General features: G+C 42.3%; 1 protein-coding gene across 1 annotated transcript in view; it reads left to right on the top strand.

Moving 5' to 3' along the window:
* The window catches only part of ATXN1 (ataxin 1), a 280,126-nt gene that overhangs the window by 151,861 nt on the left and 105,658 nt on the right, over positions 1 to 22,607 (top strand). The window contains exon 5 of the mRNA XM_077810610.1: positions 14,594 to 14,717. The gene's annotated coding sequence lies outside the window, so the exon portion shown is untranslated. The remainder of the gene's footprint in view (positions 1 to 14,593; positions 14,718 to 22,607) is intronic.

Here is a 22,607-nt window from a genome sequence, read left to right as displayed (position 1 = left end):
CTGCTGCTTCCTCCTCTCCTGATAAGGTGGTGGTGGCAGGAACAAGGATAGCACTCTCCCAGGATGATTATAGGGTACACCAGGAACTCCTCAAAAGGGTAGCGCAAAACCTGGGGATCCAGGTAGGGGAGATTAGAGTCCTCCCATGCCCTGGTGGACATTCTTGCAGCATCAGGCCCATCATGATTGGCTTAGCCCTTGAATGAGGCCATTTTGGATCCCAGCAAGGCCTTTTGACAGACCCCAGTATCCCTGCAACCAACAGCAAAAAGGATTGTGTAGTGAAGCGATGACTCACCGGCACGGTGCTTCCTGCTGGTCGTCCAGGGAATTAGCACAACTCCAGATTCGGAGTGCCCTCTGCTGGCCAGTGTCTCGCCTGCCTTAGGCCTCGTGTCCCTCCTGGACCCTGGTACCCTTTACCTTGGGGTTCTGCCCCAACAGTACCCCCACTCTCTGGGTCCATACTCTGAGTCTCCCCTCCCAGGGAAATCCCTAACCCTCTAAACCCACCTTGCCTCAGTGGCTACTGCTAGTCATCATCTAGCCCTTGCTCACTGGGGCAGACTGCAGTCTGTAATGGCCGCTCATCATCGGCAAGAGGTTAGGACCTGCTGTCTTTGTCTAGTCCTAGGCTGTATCTCTGCAGCTCCAGTACCTCTGTAGGCCTTCAACAAGGCCTGCATCCTGCAGTTTTACCAGGCTGGAGCTCCCCAGCTCCCTTGCCCTATTCCCCAGCACTGCTCCAGTTCAGGTACCTTCCTGAGTTCCTAGCCTGCCGAGTGTTCCAACCCCACTTGGACGGCAAGTGCATGTTGATCATTACAGACAACACAACTGTGATGCTTTATATAAACAGGCAGGGTGGAGCATGCTCCTCTCACCTGTGCCAGGAAGCTCTTTGCTTGTGGGTATTCTGCATAGCCCTCTCGATCCACCTCGAAGACTCCTATCTCCTGGGGTCGCAAAACGAACTAGCAGATCACCTCAGCAGATCCTTCTCCAACCACCACAAGTGGTCCATCTGTCCAGATGTTGTGAAAGGCATCTTCCAGAAGTGGGGGACTCCCCAGATCTGTTTGTGACAGAGCAGAACAGGAAGAGTCTCCAATTCTGCTCCTTCCTCGGTCATAGCCCAGAGTTGCTCACAGACACCTTTCTCCTCCTGTGGGTGGGCCATCTCTTCTATGCGTTCCCTCCCATCCCTCTCATACACAAGGTTCTGCTGAAGGTCAGAAGGGATGTCTTATCCTGATAGCCCCAGCTTGGCCATGTCAACACTGGTTCACCACCCTCCTAGACTTCTCGGTGGAAACGCCAATCTGCCTACCTCTGTTTCCAGTCCAATCTCTAGTCCTTTCATCTCACGGCCTGGAAGCTGCATGGTTGAATCCTGCAGAGCTAGCTTGGTCTGGGCCTGTTTGTGAGGTGCCATTAGGGAGCAGAAAAGCCTTCACTAGAGCCACTACCTGGCAAAGTGGAAAAGATTCTCAATCTGATCCACGCAGAAGGGTATTTCATCCATACAGTCAACACTACTTTTCACTCTAGATTACTTGCTCCACTTGAAACAGTAAGTCCTAATGGTATCCCCTATTAGGTTCCAACTAGCTGCAATCTCGGCTTTTCACCCATGGATGAACGGCCAATCTGTCTTCTTAAACTTTATCTGTAGTCATTTTCTTAAGAGCCTGGAGTGGTTATACCCTCAGTATGGCAGCCACTCCTTCCCTGGGATCTCCACTTGGTGTATTCAAGGCTAACAGGACCTCCATTTGAACTGCTGGCAGTGTGCTCTTCTATCCTGGAAGGTGGCCTTCCTGGTGACCATTACTTCTACCAGAAGGGTCTCTGCGATCTGAGCCCTTACTTTGGAATGACCGTATACGATCATCTTTAAGGACAAGGTTCAATTGTGGCCACATATGGCCTTCCTTCCAAAGGTGGTCTCGCAATTCCATAGTAACCAGGATATCTTCCTACCTGTCTTCTGTCCAGAGCCACATGCCAACAGGGAAGAACAGAGACTCCACTCTCTGTATATTAGACATGTGCTAGCCTTCTACTTAGAAAGGACTAAATCTTTTAAAAAATCTATTCAGCTGTTTGTAGCCATTTCAGACAGAATGGAAGGCCTTCCAGTCTCGACCCAGAGAATTTAATTGTGGATCCACTTCCTGTATCTGAACATGTTACGGCCTGGCAAAGGTCCCCGCTCCTCCTGCCCATGCTACAAGGGCTCAAGCATCTTCAATGGCATTTGCAGCTCAAGTTCCTCTATCCAGGACATCTGTAGAGCAGCAACGTGGTCGTCAGTCTACACTTTCACGTCTCATTATGCCATCACCCAGCAGGCTAGAGATGACCCGGGTTTTGGCCAAGCAGTATTACAATCGGCATGCCAGGGACCTCCAAACCTTCCACCTGCACAACTGCTTGGGAGTCACCTACTTTGGAATGGACATGAGCAAGCATTTGAAGAAGAACAAACAGTTACTGACCTTCTGTTGTAACTGTTGTTCTTAGAGATGTGTTACTCAGGTCCATTCCAATTCTCCTCTCCCCTCCGCCCCTTGCCTGCCTCTCTGTTGGAGTTAGCTGGCAAGAAGGAGCTGAGGGGGCGGCAGGCCCCTTTTTCTGGGTGCTATGAGCATGCGACTCCAGAGTGTGACTGGAGCTGACCTGACGAATACCATTGAGGGAACAACTTTCTGGTGGAGGTGCTACTTTGGAATGGACCTGAGCAACACATCTCAAAGAACAACAGTTACGGAAGGTCAGTTACCTTTTTTTCTAAAGCCACTGGACCAGATTCTCCCTTGCATCTGTGCTTGGTGCAACGGAATGGAGGAGGGAGAACGTCAGGGAGCTGGTTATGACTCCCTGGTCCAGTAGGCCAATTTACTCCATCCCCCTGCACCTCGCCTGGGGTCTGCTCTGACTTATGCCACTGACATATAGTCGTTATGCCAGTGGAATATACCAGAGCTGTGCCACACACCTCCCATCCCCCTGAGCAGTGAAAAGGGCCTGGGGCAAAAACAATAATCCAGCTCATTATATTTTAAGATATAACTAAATCAAAAGGCTTAAGAAAGGTAGTGCAGTCTAGTGGATAAACACAGGGCTGTGAGAGAATGAAACTCCTCTGTTCTAATCCCACCTCTCACTGTATGGCTTTGGGCAAGTCAATTATCCTCTCTCCAGTGTATCCCCTTTGGACATGGGGATGACATGATTAATAATAATTAATTTGCCTCATCGGGGTTTTAAGGATTGAGTAGTTGGTTAATGTTTTTACAGTGTTTGTAATATGTAAACCACTACATAAGAGCTAATAATTATTGCTGTTAAATTTTATTGAGGGCTAAACCTGGGTGATGTGCCCACAGGAACTTTTGCTGCCCACGAACTAGAAAGTGACCAAGCAGCAAGCTTGTTTGGCAGCAGAGTTAATGAGCAAAAACAGGAGCTAACTTACTGCAATCCTATATGCTTTCTAACTTTTACCACTGCAAATTTCCCACGCAAGCACAGGCAGTCAGTCAAAATATTAAGTTTGGATTGTGTATTTTAATATGCTTAAATTTTGTTATATAAAAAGGCAAATCAAGTTTAATTAAATAAAACTCGAATCACAGGAAGGTGCAGCATTGTTTTAAAGGGAGAGAGATAAATAAAAACTAAGTACAGCCTTCCTAAAGGGAACATAGTTACATATTTAAGAGTATGATTTTTCAGCGGGGACAGATTGTCAACTGTTCGTGGAAAGTTGTATGCACAGTTCATGTTATTACTAATGAGGGTTGCACATTGCCAGCACAGCAGATTAAAACCCCAAGGGAAATGGCTTGAATTAGGCTTGGTACCCTAGGCAGCTGGGGGCAGAAAAAATGCAGAGTAAGTGTGTGGGTTTTTTTTTTTTTTCCCTTTCTGAATATGCAGTATGAGTCAGTGTCAGGCTGAAGAGTTTCTGTGTGAGGGTGGCTGAACATTGACAAGGGAAAGTCTTTCCCAGGTTAGTCTAATTTAGTGTGAAATAAGGGGATTTCCAATGGTGAGGTTATTCTAAATGCGATCACACTCAGCTGCCTCCAGGATCCACCCATGCTATACTTGCACATCTTATGCCTATATTGCCTGTTAATCCTTCTTCATTGTTACTAAGTGCTAAATGCAAAGTTTTTGTTCTAATTATTGCTGTAGACAATAGCATGGCTGAAAAAAGAACCTTATGATAACAAGGGGCAACTTCTGCCCTCAAATAATTACAGGCAACTCCCGTTGAAGTAAGATTGTCATTTCTGATTGGATGTATTCCTGGAAGCTTCGTCACATGACAATCTTTAATTAAAAGATTAATCTTTAATTTCTGGAGGCTCCAGGACAATCCTGGAGGGTTGGCAATTGTGTGTTTGAAGTTGCTGGGCATTGTACTCTTGCTAAATGAGAGCAGAATTTGGCCCTCAGTTTCCATAGGTGCATTTACCAGGAGTGCTTTTTGAGAGCATTTATGGTCTCTGAGGGCTTGATCCAAGCTCATTGACGTTGATAAGAGTTTTTCCAGTGACATTAGTGAGCTTTGGATCAGGCCAAATTCTACATTCTGTACACATATCCCATTGAATTTGAGGGCATGGTTTAACCTGGGAGTTCTCAAACTGGAGGTTATTATGAGGGGGTTGAGAGCAGTCAGCCAGAGTCCCACCAGCCCAGTCCCACCCTCAACCCTGCTCCAGCATTTAAAATATAAAAATATAAAATATATAAAATATAAAAAAAAGTGTTTTTAATTTAAAAGGGTGGGTCACACTAAGAGGCTTGTTGTGCGAAAGAGGTCGCCAATACTAAAAGTTTGAGAACCTCTGATTTAACCCTTGGTTTTCTTTTCGGCTTATTCCTTCCCAAATCTTGGAATTGTCATGAGTACTTATTCAAACACAGAGTGACACCCTGGGCCTCTGAGCCAACAACATATTCAGTAGAATATACGGTAAGTAGTATTTCTGAAAATAAAAATCTATGTAAGGAAATGAAGGACAATATTGACACTAAAAGAAAAGGAGTACTTGTGGCACCTTAGAGACTAACCAATTTATTTGAGCATAAGTTTTCGTGAGCTACAGCTCACTTCATCGGATGCATACTGTGGAAAGTGTAGAAGATCTTATTATATACACACAAAAAGCATGAAAAAATACCTCCTCCCACCCCACTCTCCTGCTGGTAATAGCTTATCTAAAGTGATCACTCTCCTTACAATGTGTATGATAATCAAGTTGGGCCATTTCCAGCACAAATCCAGGTTTTCTCACCCCCCCCCTCTTTTCCCACACACACATAAACTCACTCTCCTGCTGGTAATAGCTTATCCAAAGTGACCATTCTCCTTACATTGTGTATGATAATCAAGGTGGGCCATTTCCAGCACAAATCCAGGGTTTAACAAGAATGTGGGGGGGGGGGGGAGGAGGAAAAAACAAGGGGAAATAGGCTACCTTTCATAATGACTAAGCCACTCCCAGTCTCTATTCAAGCCTAAGTTAATTGTATCCAATTTGCAAATGAATTCCAATTCAGCAGTTTCTCGCTGGAGTCTGGATTTGAAGTTTTTTTTGTTGTAAAATAGCGACTTTCATGTCTGTAATCGCGTGACCAAGAGATTGAAGTGTTCTCCGACTGGTTTATGAATGTTATAATTCTTGACATCTGATTTGTGTCCATTGACACTAATAATTACAGCAATACTGTAATAGATTATATGGTATTTACAGTAGTAATTTACAATGTGTTTATTGAAAATCTATTTTATAATCTGAGTGACAAATCCTAGCCCCTTTTGAAATCAATGGCAAACTCCAATTTATTTTAGTGAGTCTTGTGTTTGTCCTTAAATCTTGTAAAACATTAACCATTCTTTCTTTTTTAGTGCTGCCGTCAGCTTTAACATACTGTTCTTTTTTTGGCACTATTAATTATTATTATTGTTGTTCATGCAGAGGACCTGTATGGGAGGACTACTGAAATCTGTATTAAAAATAGCATTTTCATATCCTCCCACTCACTGTACTTAGTGTACAAAATCTCTTTTATAAATGCAGACTTTCTGCCTGGCTAGGTGAAAGAAGCTGTCACTTCATTTCCATAATGAAGTCATTCCCAGGAGAATTTCATTGTTTTAGCAATAGAATTTTTGTAAAAAGCCTTTTATTTTGCCTGAGAAAGGTAACTGAAATTAACTTCTGAGTGCTTATTCTACAAAACAATTAAGGAAAGCGCAATTCTCTCTTCTTGATGTGTGTGGATTTGTACATGTGTGAATGCTCTACACTCTAAAATGAGAATAAATCCCTCAAATTCAAAGAAGGAAAGAGCAAAAATCGTTTCTTGTTCAGTAAAGCATCATGCAGCTTCTTCTTCTAATTCTTGTCAGCCCAGATTCAGTAAAGCACTTAAGCACGTGCTTAATTCAGTCTCTATTCTGGAAAACACTCAGCTATGTTCTTACGTGTCCTACTTGACTAGGGATAATTTCTTGAATTGTGGCAATTGATTTATATAGTTATTGTGTCATACTGACAATATAAACTCTACTTAATTTTAAACTCTTTGGGACATGGCCTGTCTTTTTGTTCTGTGTTTGTATACCTCCTAGTACAATGAAGTTCTTGACTAGGGCTCCTAGGCATTACTGCAATACAATACAACAGCTAATAATAATATTTAAAAAATACCTCTTGGACATTTCGCATTTCTGTCCAAAGTTGTATGTGTCCCACACAAATGTGTCCTCTCCTTTTATTGTAAAAAATTATTTACATCGGAAATAAAGAATAATGAAAATAATGTTCTAGAATGCGTTAGAGTAAAAGAAGTAATCACACAGCATTTTAAGTTTTCTGTATGAATAACTTTTCGTATCCCTCATTTTGGGTATTTTTAGGATTGGGTATTTGATAGGTCCAAAAATAATTGGTCAATTGACCGGTCAAATATAATCAAATAATGAGAAAAAGTTCCAGTATTTTAAAGCACTGGTTTATTAGAACAATAAAAAAGCCTTCATTAAATACTTATACCTAATTACAAAAAACAAGTTACTTAACTGCAGAGTTATTTTAAATCAGAAAAATGCAAAACTCAATGCAATGAAGTGCTAAAAGATGGATGAATGGCACTATGATGGGCAAGCAAAAGGGTAGCCCACCACTTACGTCAGGGCGTTCTTACTGGAATATTTGACAGTATTCGACCGTGGTCAGATAATAAGCAATGAGATGATTGGTCAACTAACAATTATTTGACTGGCTAGCCAAGCCTAGTCCCACACTGTGTGCCACTTTTGGACACTGGTAAGTCTAGAGGTATGTATTCGTGCAGAGTCAGCTGTAAAGTATTTACACACACACATGCACACCAGTAGTAATGCTTCAGTTTTAAACACTAGGTTCATAGAAAGGAAAAGTATAATTACACTTCTGGCTTTTGCACCACATTAAGCAACCCACATCAAAAGGTGTTTGCTGTTAATGTTTCAACAGGTAATCTCTGGATTAAAAGTCAATTGATGTTCCTGTTATTTAATGTTCAGTATTGAAATCTCTGCTGTAAACACAGTAGTCTTATTAATTCTGAAGAAAGTAGTCAATAGTGCCTTTGTTTTACAACACACTCATTCAGGTTGCATCAGAATTAGGATAGCTGTAGCTACAGTGGAAGTAGGGAGGAGAGTAAAGTGTAGGGTTGCATTTTTACACACACACACACACACACACACACACACACACACACACACACACACACACACAACACACACACACACACATATTTGGTTTGCTGGTTTGGTAAAAGAATCCAGTGAATGGACATGAACTAGACTGATGATACTAGTAATATTACCTAATGGGAATGTCAGCCTTGAGGTTCTAGTGACCCATCCACTTTTTAAGACTCACGCATTCCAGGAGTTCTAAGTCTATAGTCTACGAGAAAATGTCTAGGTGTTTATTAAAGACCTAGCTTTTGAATTGATTGCCATCCATAAAAAAATTACGAGTCTGCTGTAGCTGTTCAAATATGCAGTAGGCTTATTGTCTCAGTTCCTGCTTGCACCCACATTTTTGCATAATAGATTTCACAAAAGAAAAAAAGATCTGTTATATCACAGAAGCTTCCAGAGTTATTTTTATTGCTGCTATCTGTCCTGCATTACTGGCCAGGAGCCTGAACTGCTACAGACCATTTACATTCCCTTTCCCATTCATTCTGCTCAGTAGACCTGTAGGGATGACGGTGTTAAAAACATGCATGGAATAAAGTAGTGCTTACGGAAAACTTTTGTGTGAGAAAGAAGAAACATTACACACTAAATGAAGTGCAAATCCTCCTGGAGGCCCCTCCTCATGAGCCACTTGTGCTATAACATCTATGGAAAATGGGCCAACTGATAGGTCAAAAGGCTAACACTGGGTGTTTATAAAAAGTATATGTGTGTGTGTAACTTATATATGCTGTTTTATATATAATGTGTGTGTGAAAAATCACTGAGCATATTTGGATGGTATCCCTGTCCTCCCCGGCCCTTTGTATGTCATAGGTAGGGCTAAGATTTTGTCATGCAGACTTTCAGTCAATTTCATGGCAGAGGTGCCGGGTGGGTGGGTGGCTGGGTGAACCATAGTCACAGAAAGGTCATGGCCTACGGGTGGGGAAGGGTTGGTGCTTAAGCCCACCCTGCACTCACCCCGCAGTGGCAGTTCCTGTCCAGCAGGGCTGAGCCCAGCTCCCCGCTCTGGGCACTGCAACCCCGTGCACAGGGTCACAATGCCAGTCAATTTTGGCCTGTCCACCCCTCTGTCTCCATCTACGGAGGGACAGATGCATCAAACCTGAGTGGCGTTGTGACCCCATGCACTAGGTTGCAGCACCAATCAAATCTGGCCCATCTGCCCCTCTGTAGTTGAAGACTTTATTAAAAAAAATTTAGATTCATTATTACTGTGAACACTGCGACCATTGTGCCAAAATCATACTTTAATAACGAAGAATAATAGTACTATTTATTGTTTGTATTCTGGTAGTGCCTAGAATTAGGGTCCTGTTTTGCTAGGCACTGTACGAACACAGAGTATGAGATGGTTCCTCCCCAGAAGAGCTTACAACCTAAATAAGAGAGTCAAGTATTAATCAACAGAAGACATATGAACGTAGTGCTAAAAGGTACAAAACGTGGCAGCTGTTTGCTTTGTTTTGGTATTCTAGTTCCTCCAAACTATCCTTCTGTTGCCCTACCCTCTGAACAGGGGCCCCTTTGCCAAATCTGTATCATCCTTGCTGATCAAAGAGCCCTGCTTTCAATATGGTACCACCAGAGACCCCTTCCCTCAACAAAATGAAGAATTAGAATGTTCATGTCTGGTTGTTTACATGCACAGTAAATAGGCATTGAGACAGTATCTCTCCAGGGCCACCAGGTGCAGGCAGGAACAGTAGTTAGATTAGACAGTCAAGTGATAATTCCTGAAACCTCTTCCCCAGGTTCTTTGCGATGAGATTCATTACTTGTAAAATTCAGTGTGTGCAATTATTTACGAGCGACCTTCTCTTTCTCCCATTGACCGTGGTGTTTAGAGCAATGGTAATGCATTGCTGCTGCTGCCCAACTCGTCCTGTGTTACTTGCCTGTGTCCATGCATGGTGCAACAAAAGCAAGTCTGCAGGATATCTCGGTACCACAGGCAGAGAACCTTTAATTGCGCCCTTAGTGTAGCTGTTAGCACTCGGAAGAGAAAGAGGGGGCAGGAAGCATGTTATCGGGTACAAGATGCCCCATAACACTTACACTTTTATAGTTGGAGGATGATGGGTGGGGTGGGAAGCAGAGGAGGAGCAGCAGAGACAAGATGGAAGCTGAAGATACAGAATGCTGCGCTAGATGTAAGCAGTAATGGGACCCATGGCTTTCAGATATCCTTTGGGCCTAAAAACTATCACAAAAGTCCAGAAAGTATCTTCCTAGCAAAAGGTCTGAGAATCAGCTTCCCCTTCCCCAAAAGATAATGCTTGCATGGGCTAATTCCATGCAGAAACCAGGAATATTCATGGTTCATTTGTGGTATCTTCAGGGAAGAATAATAGGGAGACTATCTATTACAGCCTGACAGATAACGTATCTTGTGGAAGACCCAGATTTGTTTAGGACCTTGGGACTTCGGTTTCCAAGGTTGATGAGGTGGACCAGACCAGTCATGTCGGTCACTAAAGAGGAGCTTTTTATCTTTATTATTGTCTGCTGCCCCGAGTGCATGAGTCACAATACTCTTTGGGCACCTTATCCCCTTTCTAGAGATTTGGCTATTCACTGAAGAGTTTTCACATTCAACGGCATCACTTTTCTCCCGTGAGTGTGTGCATATGGAGGAAACCGTATTCAGACAGATAAAAGATGCAGGGGGCAGCATGGCCTAGCAGGCTGCCATGGCGTTAAAGGTGGCCTGTGGCTGCTCTTACCCCTAATACAGGGGATGTGACCTGTGGGGACTGCAGATCAGTGTGGCTCAAGATGGAACTTTGTAAGGGAGACTACAGGACTCGGAAGACAGTCTGCATTTCTGTTTTAGGGCCTTTAGGGTGTGCAAAGTGCTGAGGGCTAGATTCTCCACTGCCTTGCACCTTGTTTAGTCATCTACACCTCTGCAAAGTGGGTGCAAAATTCAACCAAATCAAAAGTTTTACACCCATATTGTGCTCATTTACACAAGGTGCACAATAGAGGAGAATCAGGCTCCATGCATCCTCAACTTCCAGGGAGAATTGGGACCTCAAAGAGGAAGAAGGCTGCAGTCTGCCTATTTTATACAAACTAAGGTCACTTTACACCGCTCTAGCCTTGAAATGGGTGCAAATGTAATTTGAAGGAACCTTTACACTGCCAGTTCAATTGTAACTTAATTGTAATTTACAATCTTAGTGTAAATAAGAATCAGTTCCAGTAAGTGGAGCCTTTGCACACCTGAATTGTAAATTATACCCTGTGTAAAATCACCTAAACCTGTTGAAAATAGTTTACAGGGTGTTTCCTGATATGACAGATGATACAAATTAGGTAGTTGAAATAGCATATGTTCCAGGAAGACACAGCCTCATCTTTCCCATTCTCAGTGGGACAGAAGTCCAAGATTATATCATGCAGAGGGAGAAGAAATGAGGAAATGAATTACAGTTTTATATGGGTTGAAGGATTAGTTGAGGGATACTAGCGAACAGTGAAACAACTCAGACAGGAACAATATTATCCTCCCTTAAAAACTTTTATTCACTTATGCTAATTTGTGAATTAGGAAAACAAAATGATAGGATGCAAGACCGTAAGGAAAGTGAATGAACAAACTGTGGGAGAGAAGGGCAAAAAGATGCTCTCTTGCTGGCTATCCTTCAGATCAAGTTGAAGAGAATTACCTTTTTTCTTCAAGGGGTTGGAATAAATACAGGATGTTGCAAAAGAGCTAATTTCTGATTTTCTGTTTTGCTAATGTAACTGCATCCATCACATTGTGATTTTAATTTCTTATTTGGACCCTCATGGATCCAACTTTAATGTCCAGACATAAACAAAATATACTTTCCTCTTCCTCCTGATGGGGTCTGCTGGTCTCTCAGTTACAGTGCTGCATTTGATGTGCACCCTCTCTACCTCCCCCCGCCGCTCCTCTTAAGGGCAGGGCTATGCTATATATTATTATTATTTATGACTTGTATTACTATAGTGCCTAGGAGCCATAAATACAGCTTCCTCAATCACTTGCAGTTTGTAGTGAAGACGTGACACTAACTATGCTCTGTAACCAGGGTGAACCCTGGCACATCCAAAAGTTTATCCTAGTTATGCAGCCACAGTTAAGGTTTAGTCTATGCTACAAATTGAAGCCATGTTACGATTGTTTCAGAGGATGAATTGCTTGTAGTACAGTACCCTAACTTGGTTTATATTGCAGTGTAGATGGGTACTGAGACACCAGCCGTACTTCCCATATAATGTCCCTATGTTCAGAAAAGTAGGCACTCATTATCACAGGCTTTGTTATAGATCTCTGGTATTCTTTGGGCCAGATTCTGATCTCATTTACCGTCAGACCTTGGTTACTGTACTGTCTTCAGTGGAGTTACTCCAAATTCTGACCAGAATGAATGAGAGCAGACCTTGGTTGTTGGTTACAGAGTGTGAGTGGCCCTTATGTGATTATGTGGGAGCAGGTTGCACACATTAGGAAGTTCCCTGGGCTCTTGCCTGCCCCACCGACAGCCGCTCAGGGTTACGATCCCACTGTATGTTCCAGTGAGTGCACAGCGCTGCAGGGAGAAGTTGGGTGTGCACGGTGGTGAGCAGGCTGCACCAACTAAAGGATGAGCACTGCTATTTGGGAAGGGATTGTGCCTCCCTGAGGCAAAATCCCTGCCTACATGCTCTCAAGGCAATTTGCGCCATCTAGCCCTTAAGCTTTTAACCATAAAAATGGTTGGAAACATTTGGAGGCAAATGCACTTTGCTTCAAAGAGAAAGACACTAAGCAGGAGTCTGTAACACATATCACAGACTCTGCAGTATTGCTGCATGTTTAGCAACCATAAATCTATTTTTTTCTGGGACCAGCAGGCTTTGTGCAGGTGACTGTAGCCTGGTTAAATTAAAGGGCCCAAGGCCCATTGAGGTCAATGGAAAGACTCCCAGTGACTACAGTGGGCTTCAGATCTTGTGTGTAGTTTGCTAGTGAAGGTGCACTGGGAGAAAAAGGCATAGCCTGAAATTGCATTCAAAAGACAACTGCACAAAAACAGGAGAAACTTTTGTTAGGTAGAAATGGAGTCATGTTCCAAATAGGAATCAAGTTCCATATTGGTAACGAGAGGTGCTGAGCTAGAAAGGCTCTTTATATTCTGAATCAGTGTTTGATGTACATTCTATACTCAGATCTCATTCCATACCAGGGACTTGTTAGATGTGGGGCTTAGGTTTGGCTTATTACAGAGGAGACATTTACATAACTTGAATCTGGATTTTCATTTGGATTTCAAATACCCCTGAAATCCAAGGCTGGGGCCCATCTCTTCTGTGGTGTTTGGGACCTGGGGCAAGAAGAAATTCTAAATTCTTGTTAAAATCAAGGAGAGCTGTTTAATGTTAAATATTCCTTGGTAGTGAGTTAGTTTGCAGGTCCACATTCTGCATTAAAGATCAGTGAGAAGTAGTAGTGTAATTTGATTGTCCATCTGTCTGCCTGTCTACAGTATTTATAGTATGTCAATCAGCACAGTATCTAGATGCATGAAATGTGAACTATTTAAAGACACCCATTTCAAGGAGACACAAACAATTTTGTGGGAGAAAATGAAACTAGGAATAGGTAGGTAAACCCATGATCAGAAGTAAGTGGACGCCTAAATCTTTAATTGATGGAAGGTGTGCTCAAGTCAGCCCCTGCTGACCAGTAAGCATATTTTCAGTGTTCTCTTTGGGACTGCAGCCTGGTGGTTTTGCTGGACCCTGATAAAAAGTTTGAGCCCTGCCAGTTCTTCTTGAGAAGTGCAAAATGGCTGTTAGCCTACCAGAAACTGCTAGCAAATACATGTGTGTCTGTCATACAATCTTCCACTTGTATTCTGTGTCATAATTTACACTTGGAAAAAGGATTTGGCAAGACCTGGGGCTGAAACTCTAGTTTGGCACTTAAAATGGCATGTTTTTCATATTCCCCAAACCCATTTATGCAAGTTCTTAAACCTCAGGTATGTGTATCAAGGGTACAGTAGGTCAGAAAAGTTGGTCAGAGTTGGCCTAAGAAGAGATGTTCCTGGCTCAGGTCACATATAAAAAGAAAAAATAATATCAGAAAATTCAGGTGTGGAAAATACTCATTAGGACAAAAGTACAGCTTTAGTGTGTGTGTGTGTGTGTGTGTGTGTGTGTGTTTTGGTTTGAATACTCCCGAAGTGCTGCTGCACTTTGTCACTTTATAGTGTGTGTGTGTGTTGTTCTTTGTGGGTGGGTCTGAATGACATCCAAGTGGAAAATTTCACAGCACAACAAACATGTGCAGTGTGTTTGCTGCTGCAGATGGAATAGTATGATGTAGACACGTGACATATTCCAAATAATGGCCCTGATCCTGCAGAATCATTGGTGGGTGTGGACACTTATAGCTCCACAGAATCCCCAGTGATGGGATTCAGTGGAAACATAATAATCCACCAGTGTGGATCCAATCGGGACTTGATATCAAACAACAAATGAGTAGTTTTTTCCCCTCTCACCATGGTAACAAAAATATCCTAGAATTGTTTTAATTATGAATTAGCTTCAGAATCAGACAGTTTGTGGAGTAACTGTTCTGTGCTTTACTTGTTGGTAACAAGAGGGGCTCTTTACATTCTGGATCAGTGTTTGATGCACAATCTATAGTGGATTCTCCATATCAGCAGCTCATTAAACTGCATTTGGTCCAGTGAGTTACAGAAATCAGCTGTTCATTTGTTAGGCAATTGTCTGGATTCTTTTCTCTTTCTTCCTCACCTGTTTTTGTTTGTTTGTTTGTTTCAGATATTTCTTACATTATTTGGAAAAGAGAAGGCACTGGGGACCTGCAAACAATCAGGCTGCTTCTGAAAAATCTTTATGGTAAAGGATAATCCAGGATTCCCTGCAGAAGAACATAGTGAATGATGTGAGTTAACAACTGCAGTATGGTCGTTTGTAATTATGTCCTTTGAATGGATTTCAATATTTTGCTGTTCGGTTGGGACCTAAGTCCTATGAGGTGTTGAGCATACATTGTAAGTTGTTGAGCACCTGTAACTCCTTTGACATCCAAAGGAGTTTGGGTTAAGTTACTAGCCCAGATGTTGCACTTCATTATTTAAATTATGCTGTTGAGGCAGAGGCGAGGCACCTAAAGAGTGACGTTGGGTTACTTTTTCCTCAGAGTGGTGTCATTTAGAGTGCTGCAGTTAGTGACGCTGCTGTCAGTTTGATAGCTAAATGAATATATTCTGTTCATTACTTGGCAGATTAAAAAGAAAAAATTGCTCAGGACTAAAGTTTATTATCCAAGACCTCAGTTCAGGAGTTACACACCCACACACATTTTATTTAAATCGTTTGGCCATTATCGTATTAGAGGAACACAAATGCGGGGTGCCTTTCTGAACTTACACTGAAAACTGGAATTAATACAATATTTTGAGCAGGGCATTGTATTAGATTTAATGTGATTTTAAAAATAGCTCCTGTATAAATTCTTCTCTCCCCTCATCGCATGAAGATCCATCCACATGAATCAGAGTCACATTTACATGTGCTCTTCAAGGGGAAGAATAGCCAGGCAGTTAACGTCCTGCAGTGCAGAACTGCAGAGTCTCAATGCATAGATGAGACAATGGTGTAGGGAGGAGAGTTTTAGGTTTATTTGGAACTGGGGAACCTTTTGGGAAAGGAGGAGCCTATATAGGAAGGATGGGCTCCACCACAACCAAAGCAGAACCAGATTGCTGGCATGTAAAATTAAAAAGGTTGTAGAGAATTTTTTAAACTAATGATTGGGAGAAAGCTGATGGGCGTGGAGGAGCACATGGTTCAGGAGGAGACATCCCTTAGGGATGAATTTATTCAAGGAGGAACTGTATATCCTACTAAGTAGGATAGGAAAGAAGTTGGTAAAACACAAGTAGAGGCTAGTGAGGAACAGTCAAATGTAAGAGTCCCATTTAAATACAACACATGAAGGCAAGCAACAGGAATTTTCCTCCAGAGCAGATTGGAAGAGGCCCTGGAGGTTTTTCGCCTTCCTCTGTAGCATGGGGCACGGGTCACTTGTTGGAGGATTCTCTGCTCCTTGAAGTCTTTAAACCATGATTTGAGGACTTCAGTAGCTCAGACATAGGTGAGAGGTTTATCGTAGGAGTGGATGGGTGAGATTCTGTGGCCTGCATTATGCAGGAGGTCGGACTGGATGATCATGGTGGTCCCTTCTGACCTTAATATCTATGAATCTGTGAAACAGAATATAGATAAAACGTACAAGTGCTTGTATACAAATGCTAGAAATGTAAATACTAAGATAGATGAACTAGAGTGTGTGGCATTAAATGAGGATATTGATAGTTGTGGCAGAAACTTAGTGGAATGAGGATAATCAATGGAACATGGTAATATTAGGGTACAACATATAAAGAAATGACAGAGTAGGTCGTGCTGGTGGGGAGTGGCACTATATGTGAAAGAAAGTGTAGAGTCAAATAAAGTAAAAATCTTAGATAAATCAAACTGTACCATAGACTCTCTAAGAATAGAAATTCCATGCTTGAACAGTAAGAGAGTCGCAGTAGGAATATATTGCTGACCACTTGACCAGGACAGTGACCGTGAAATGCTCAGAGAGAGTAGAGAGGTTACAAAGGCAGAAAACACATTAATAATGAGGGATTTCAGCTATCCTCATATTGATTGAGAATATGTCACCTTAGTAAGGGATGCAGAGATAAAATTTCTAGACACTAAAAATGACTGCTTCTTGGAGCAGCTAGTCCTGGAACCCACAGTCTATTATAATTCCTTGATAGAGTCAACAAGCATATAGACAAAAGTGGTCCAGTCAATTATAGTGTACTTGGACTTTCAGAAAGCCTTTGACAAGGTCCCTCACCAAAGACTCCTAAGCAAAGTAAGCAGTCATAGGATAAGAGAGAAGGTCTCCTCATGGATTAGTAACTGATTAAATGATAGGAAGCAAAGGAGAGGAATAAATTATCAGTTTTCGCAGTGGAGAGAGGTAAATAGCAAGGTCCTCCAAAGATCTGTACTGGGACTTGTGCTGTTCAACATATTCATAAGTCATCTGGAAATGGGGGTGAGCAGACAATACAAAATTACTCAAGATGTTTAAGCTGACTGCGAAGAGTTACAACGGGATCTCATTAACTGGGTGACTGGACAACGAAATGGCAGATGAAATGCACTGATCAACTGTGAATTTCAAAGTAATGTGCATAGGAAATCATAATCCCAAGTACACATACAAAATGATGGGTTCTAAATTAGCTTTTGCCACTCAAAAAAAAAGATCTTGGAGTCATAGTGGATGGTTCTCAGAAAAATGTCTGCTCAATGTGCAGTGGCAGTCAAAAAAGCTAACAATGTTAGAAACCATTAGGAAAGGGTTAGATAATAAAAAGGAAAATATCATAATGCCACTGTATAAATCCGTGGTACACTCACACCTTGAATACTGCATGCAGTTCTGGTCACCCTGTCTCAAAAAAGATGTATTAAAATTGGAAAAGGTGCAGAGAAGGGTAACGAAAATTATTAGGAGTATGAAACAGCTTCCATCCGAGGACACATTAAAAAGCCTGGGACTGTTCAGGTTAGAAAAGAGACAATAAAGGAGGAATATGATAGAGGTCTATAAACTCATTACTGGTGTGGAGAAAGTAAATAAGGAAATGTTATTTACCCCTTCACATAACACAAGAACGAGGGGTCACTCAATGAAATTAATAGGCAGCAGGTTTTTTAAAAAGCATAATGAAGTACTTCCTCACACAACACGCAGTCAACCTTTGGAACTTGCTACCATAGGTTGTCGTGAAGGCCAAAAATGTAATTTGGTTCAAAAAAGAATTAGTTCATGGAGGATAGGTCCACCAATGGCTATTAGTCAACATGGTCAAGGATGCAACTCCATGCTCTGGGTATCCCTAAACCTCTGATAGCCAGAAGTTGGGACTGGGTGACAGGGAAAGGATCACTTGCAATTGCCCTGTTCTCCTCTTTTCCCTCTGAAGCATCTGGCACTGGCCACTATCAAAAGACAGGATACTGGGCTAGCATTGGTCTTATGCTCCTGTTCTTATGCTCCTGCAGTCATTAATAAATGGTACTATTCCCATGAGGACATGTTGAAGGGAACTGTGCAAATGATCTAATGTTCACAGTGTTCTAGTATGTGTTGATTGTTTTCTAGGCTGTGAGGGTGCAGTGTATGTAGAAACAAATTTGAATGTTTTTATGTCGCTTTATGGTTTGTGCATTGTTCTAACTGGTCCAAGAATAACCCATATTCTTGTCTGAGAGTAAACTTTGAGAATTCCAGTGTTTGATAAGTTGCCCTTTAAAAACCTTGTTCAGAACATACAGCAGTCTTTTATGATGATAGTGGTGTTAATAACATAGGTGCAGATTCTTCCAGAATGGGCAAGTAGCTTTTATTTGAAGTGCTTGGATTTTCTCGTAATTAGGTATGTTTAAATAATAAAAATTAAGATGAAATTCCACATCCGGTGGATTTGAGTACAACATGCCATACTTCAGCTTCACTGATAGCTGTCCAGATTTTCTTCAAAAGTTTGGAAATTCCCAGCATTCCATATTTGTAGCACATGGTGTCAATGACCTTAAGATCTTATTTTTGTGTTTTAATCCAATTACTGCCCCAGGACTACAGTCCACAGAGTGTTGTTGGAAGTGTCCATGAGTGTGTGTAGGGCAAAAGAATATGACTGGAAACGTGGTTTAATATTTAGATTATAAGTGAAAGTGATACCAGTGGGTTTGTTCCCCACGGGATGTTTGTCGATATTATCATGTACACATAATTTGACACTCCAGTCAAATTCAGGCAGATATGGGTGTATCGGTTACATTCTTTTCGCACTTTGAAGGTTTTCTTGCAAGGATTTATTTTGCAAGCTGATGTGCTAGGACACAGCACAGGATGGCAGTACTAAAAAAGTACTGACATGCCACGCTTTGAGGTGCTGGCAGGAAATGTTTGCTCAAGCTCCTCCACTGATTGCAACACACTAGTACTGCATGCGGCGGGGAGTGGTTCAGGTCTCCTACAGCGTGGGGCTTTTTAGGTCAAGACCATTCATATAAACTCCACCGAGAAGCTAACTGTCACCCATTACAGAGAATGTAGCCTGTGTGTAATATGCTTTCTGTCTGATTCCGTTCTGCAACACCTTACGTTTCTGAACAGTACCTAGGGCAGTGCCACTTAGAGCACATTGTGGTGATCTACTGAGGTGATATCGAGGCTCATGTTGGAAAGGAAAAATAGTATGCTTCTTGTCAGGTGCAAATGAAGAGAAAGTGCTCCTGGCCACAGCTCTTACCTGGGCATCCAGGAGCAGTTGCTTTTGAGGAGCCATTGATGACTGATGGAAAGCACTTTAAATGTCACCTGACTTTGTATCTGGTCACACTTTGTTTCAGCTTGGAGAAATGTGCTACAACAGCTTGGCAATCAGCCAGTCGCTCTGCCTTCTAACAAAGAGACCAGAATACATGAAACAGGGATTGGTAATTTTCTTAGGAAATATCAGCACATAAATGTTTTAATTAAAAATATCGTTGTTCTCTGTCCTCATTAATTTCAGTGGTGTGCTCTCTTGTTAGGAGGTGTGTTGAGAGCAATCTGTCCTTTCACATTTTGAACAGTAGCTCTTCTGTTTCTTATAATCCCATTGTTTCACTACCAGTCACATTTCAGAGCAAAAACTCAGTGAGTTGGGGTCAGCACATTGAATCCACCTAGAAACGGTTTCATTGGCATCATTTTTCTCCCTCCCTTCCTTCTTTTCCCTCCTCCTTTTCCCTCATTTGGATTAAACAAATTTCTTTACAGTTTGCTTGTACAAATTAAGTCCACACAGTGCCTTTGCAGAGAGAAATGGAGAGATCATGAAAGTCCCTTAGGCAGGAATGTTATTTCATTCAGTACAATAATACGAGGGAAAGTTTAGGTTTTTTGCTGCAGTGTGTCTGGTACCTTGTATTTTCCAACATAAAATTTCCAATTAATATTTTCCTGGTAGTAGTCAAATGGGCTGAAAGAATGTATTTTGTTTAAACACTGAAAATATATTCCCCCACCCCCTTAGAAGCAGCAAGTAAATCTCCCTGTCTGCCTCAAAAAAGGTGTGTCTTTACCTATTTGCACTTGAGCGAAAACCTCTGGCATGGCTTGTGGGAACGGGAAAATAAACGTCTAAATCATCTGTGTGGCAATAAGTTAAATACCCTCATTTGCTCTCTCTGGTTCTGTCTACACTGCAGTTAAACACCTGTGGCTGGCCCATGTCAGCTCACTCAGGCTATGGTGCTATTTAATTGTGGTGTAGACGTTCGGGCTCGAGCTGGTGAGTGGTTCCCAGAGCCCAGGCCTCACCCTGAGTCCGAACATCTGCACCGTAATTAAACAGCTCTGTAGACTGGGAGCCTGAGTCAGTTGACATGGGCCAGCTGGGGGAGTTTTATTGCCAAGTAGAGATACCCTGTGTTTAGCTTTTACTTGGAGCAAACTAGAGGTGGCCAGCTAGTAAACATCCCTGGTCCTTTGCTGTGACAAGCCTTTTAATGCTTGACTTCAATGGGAATTTGCCTGAGAGAGCACTCTGTCAGTCTTAGTAAGGATTTTAGGACTTACCCCCTAAAGTTTAGAGCCGGTGCTGTTTCATTTTCAGTATTATGCTGTCCCTTCCCTGCTCCTTACCCCTCACCAGTCCCTTCACGCTGGGCCTCCCTTATCGATACTTCACCCTCACTCCTCACTGTAGGTTGTTTTTTCTGCCACCTTAACCTACGACAGGGACTTTCCATGAACAGCTCCTTCCGGAGAGGTCAGCGCTGCTTTCTGACTTGACTGGCAGGGATCACTGTAGTCCAGGAACACCCTTTCCCTGAAACGCCACCTTCTTCACATGTGTTCAGCCTCCCACTTGTGCAGCGGCAGCAGCCCCCTGAAGAGGAGGGTTAAACCTGAAGCATAAACAAATTGTGAAAGGAATATGCTAATGGGCCTTGCCCAGTGGCACTTTGAGTGCAGCTTGATCCGCGAGACTGGATTGCTGCATTGTTGGGAAAGATGCGCAGTTGTGTACTCTGACAATGGCAAGCTCTACAGACCTTGAAAAGTCAGTGGAAAGTTTTGACACACTGTTGAACGTTTTGAATGTGCTTGTTTCTCAACTCCTTTTGCATCTGTATTCTAACCACTTCAGGGCTTTAGATAGAATTTACCAGGCTACCAACAAAGAGAGAGAACTGTATGTTTCCCTTCTTGCAAGCAAGTGCCCTGTACGTGCCATTTCGTATTTATAGGGATAGAGTAGAAAGCAGGAACTGCCATCATTTGAAAAATGTCTCTCTGAAACAGCAGTAATTTATTCTCAGGCTTTATTCTTGATTAAGAGCTACAGACAGCTGCAGCTTCCCTTTTAAATAGCAATAGCCCTCTATAAGCATGCTATACATTGGGCTTCAGGTTTCTGGCATTTCTCTGCCAAAAATCAGGAGTATTTCTCACCAAATAAATGTTCGTTCAGAAAGCCCTATTTCCTGGCTTTTATTTTACAACACCTGCTTTCAATGGACAGATTAGAACAGCTCAGACTGGCCAGTTGGGAGAGGAAGTTGAAACTGTCTGGCTCTCTTTTGGCATAAAGAAATCTGTAACAGTAAGTCCAGGCCTTAGTTTTGGCAGCTCTTTGTCTGGTAAATATTGGTTTAAAGTGAAAGCTTCGGAAATACAGAACAGCTACTGTACATATAGACAGATGAAATAGGCTGTTGCGAATTATGAGGTGGTGATTCCATCAAGAGAATCTGATGATGTCATAAAGCCCAGACACTCATTTGACTCAGCAGTACCCAGACACCTGCCTCCATGTCTGCACAGCCCCCCTAAACTCCTCTGCTGCTTCTCCAGGCGCCCTTTCTCCTGCCTGCTGCCGCCCAAAGTCCCAATTTTCTACCTTTCCTTCTCCCTGCTACTTTTTTCAGACTCTGCTGCTGTGTTTCCTCCTTCAGTTTTTCAATTGCTCATCTGCCTCCCTGCCGCGTTCCACTCAGTGCTGCCAGTGCCTGCCACTTCAGTGAAAGGCTTTGCTGTTGCAGCAGCACTAGTTGGTTGAGTCTCATAATTCAGGGGTGTGAGGTTGCCCTCATAAATTACGGGATTTTTCCCCCCTGTATTCATGGCTTGCAGTTTGCAATCCATGTATTAAAGTAATTTTAAGTTAGAGCATTCATTACTTTCCCCTTGCTTTCTTCTTGGCCTATATAGCTTCCAAAAAACTGAGAAGTTACAATTTCTCCAGGGCTAAAATCCAAGTCTTTGATAGGCAGGTACAGTGCCTGGGGCCACTACATGTTGCTGCTGGTTGTCAGCATTGTAAAACTTATCCTGCAGAACAAAGAAAGTAGGGCACAGAGGTTGTTCTTTTCTCTTACTATGGCAAGCTCTAGTTTCTCGCTTTCTCATGCCTTTTCTTCCTTGTCCTCCAAGCAAATGGCTGTAAGTTTAGGACTCCTGTGTTTGTGGTGAGGACAGGTTTTGCCTGAGCAAACAGATATTTTTGGCAGTCACTTCAGCTTTTGGCTGTCAGTCTTGTTTCGTGACCTCTCTTTCAGGAGAGCAGGCAGTGATAGTACATTGGATCAAGCAAGCAAAGTAAGTAAGGTAGGTTAGTTTGTTAATTGTTATAGTGTGTAGGGGATTGCAGTATGGTCTGTGAGTGAAATGTGGCTTATGAAATTTGACAGCGTAGCCTGT

This window comes from Eretmochelys imbricata, chromosome 2, assembly GCF_965152235.1.
Source record: "Eretmochelys imbricata isolate rEreImb1 chromosome 2, rEreImb1.hap1, whole genome shotgun sequence".
In the NCBI taxonomy this organism is placed as follows: domain Eukaryota; kingdom Metazoa; phylum Chordata; order Testudines; family Cheloniidae; genus Eretmochelys; species Eretmochelys imbricata.
This window is presented reverse-complemented; position numbering and strand designations above follow the sequence as displayed.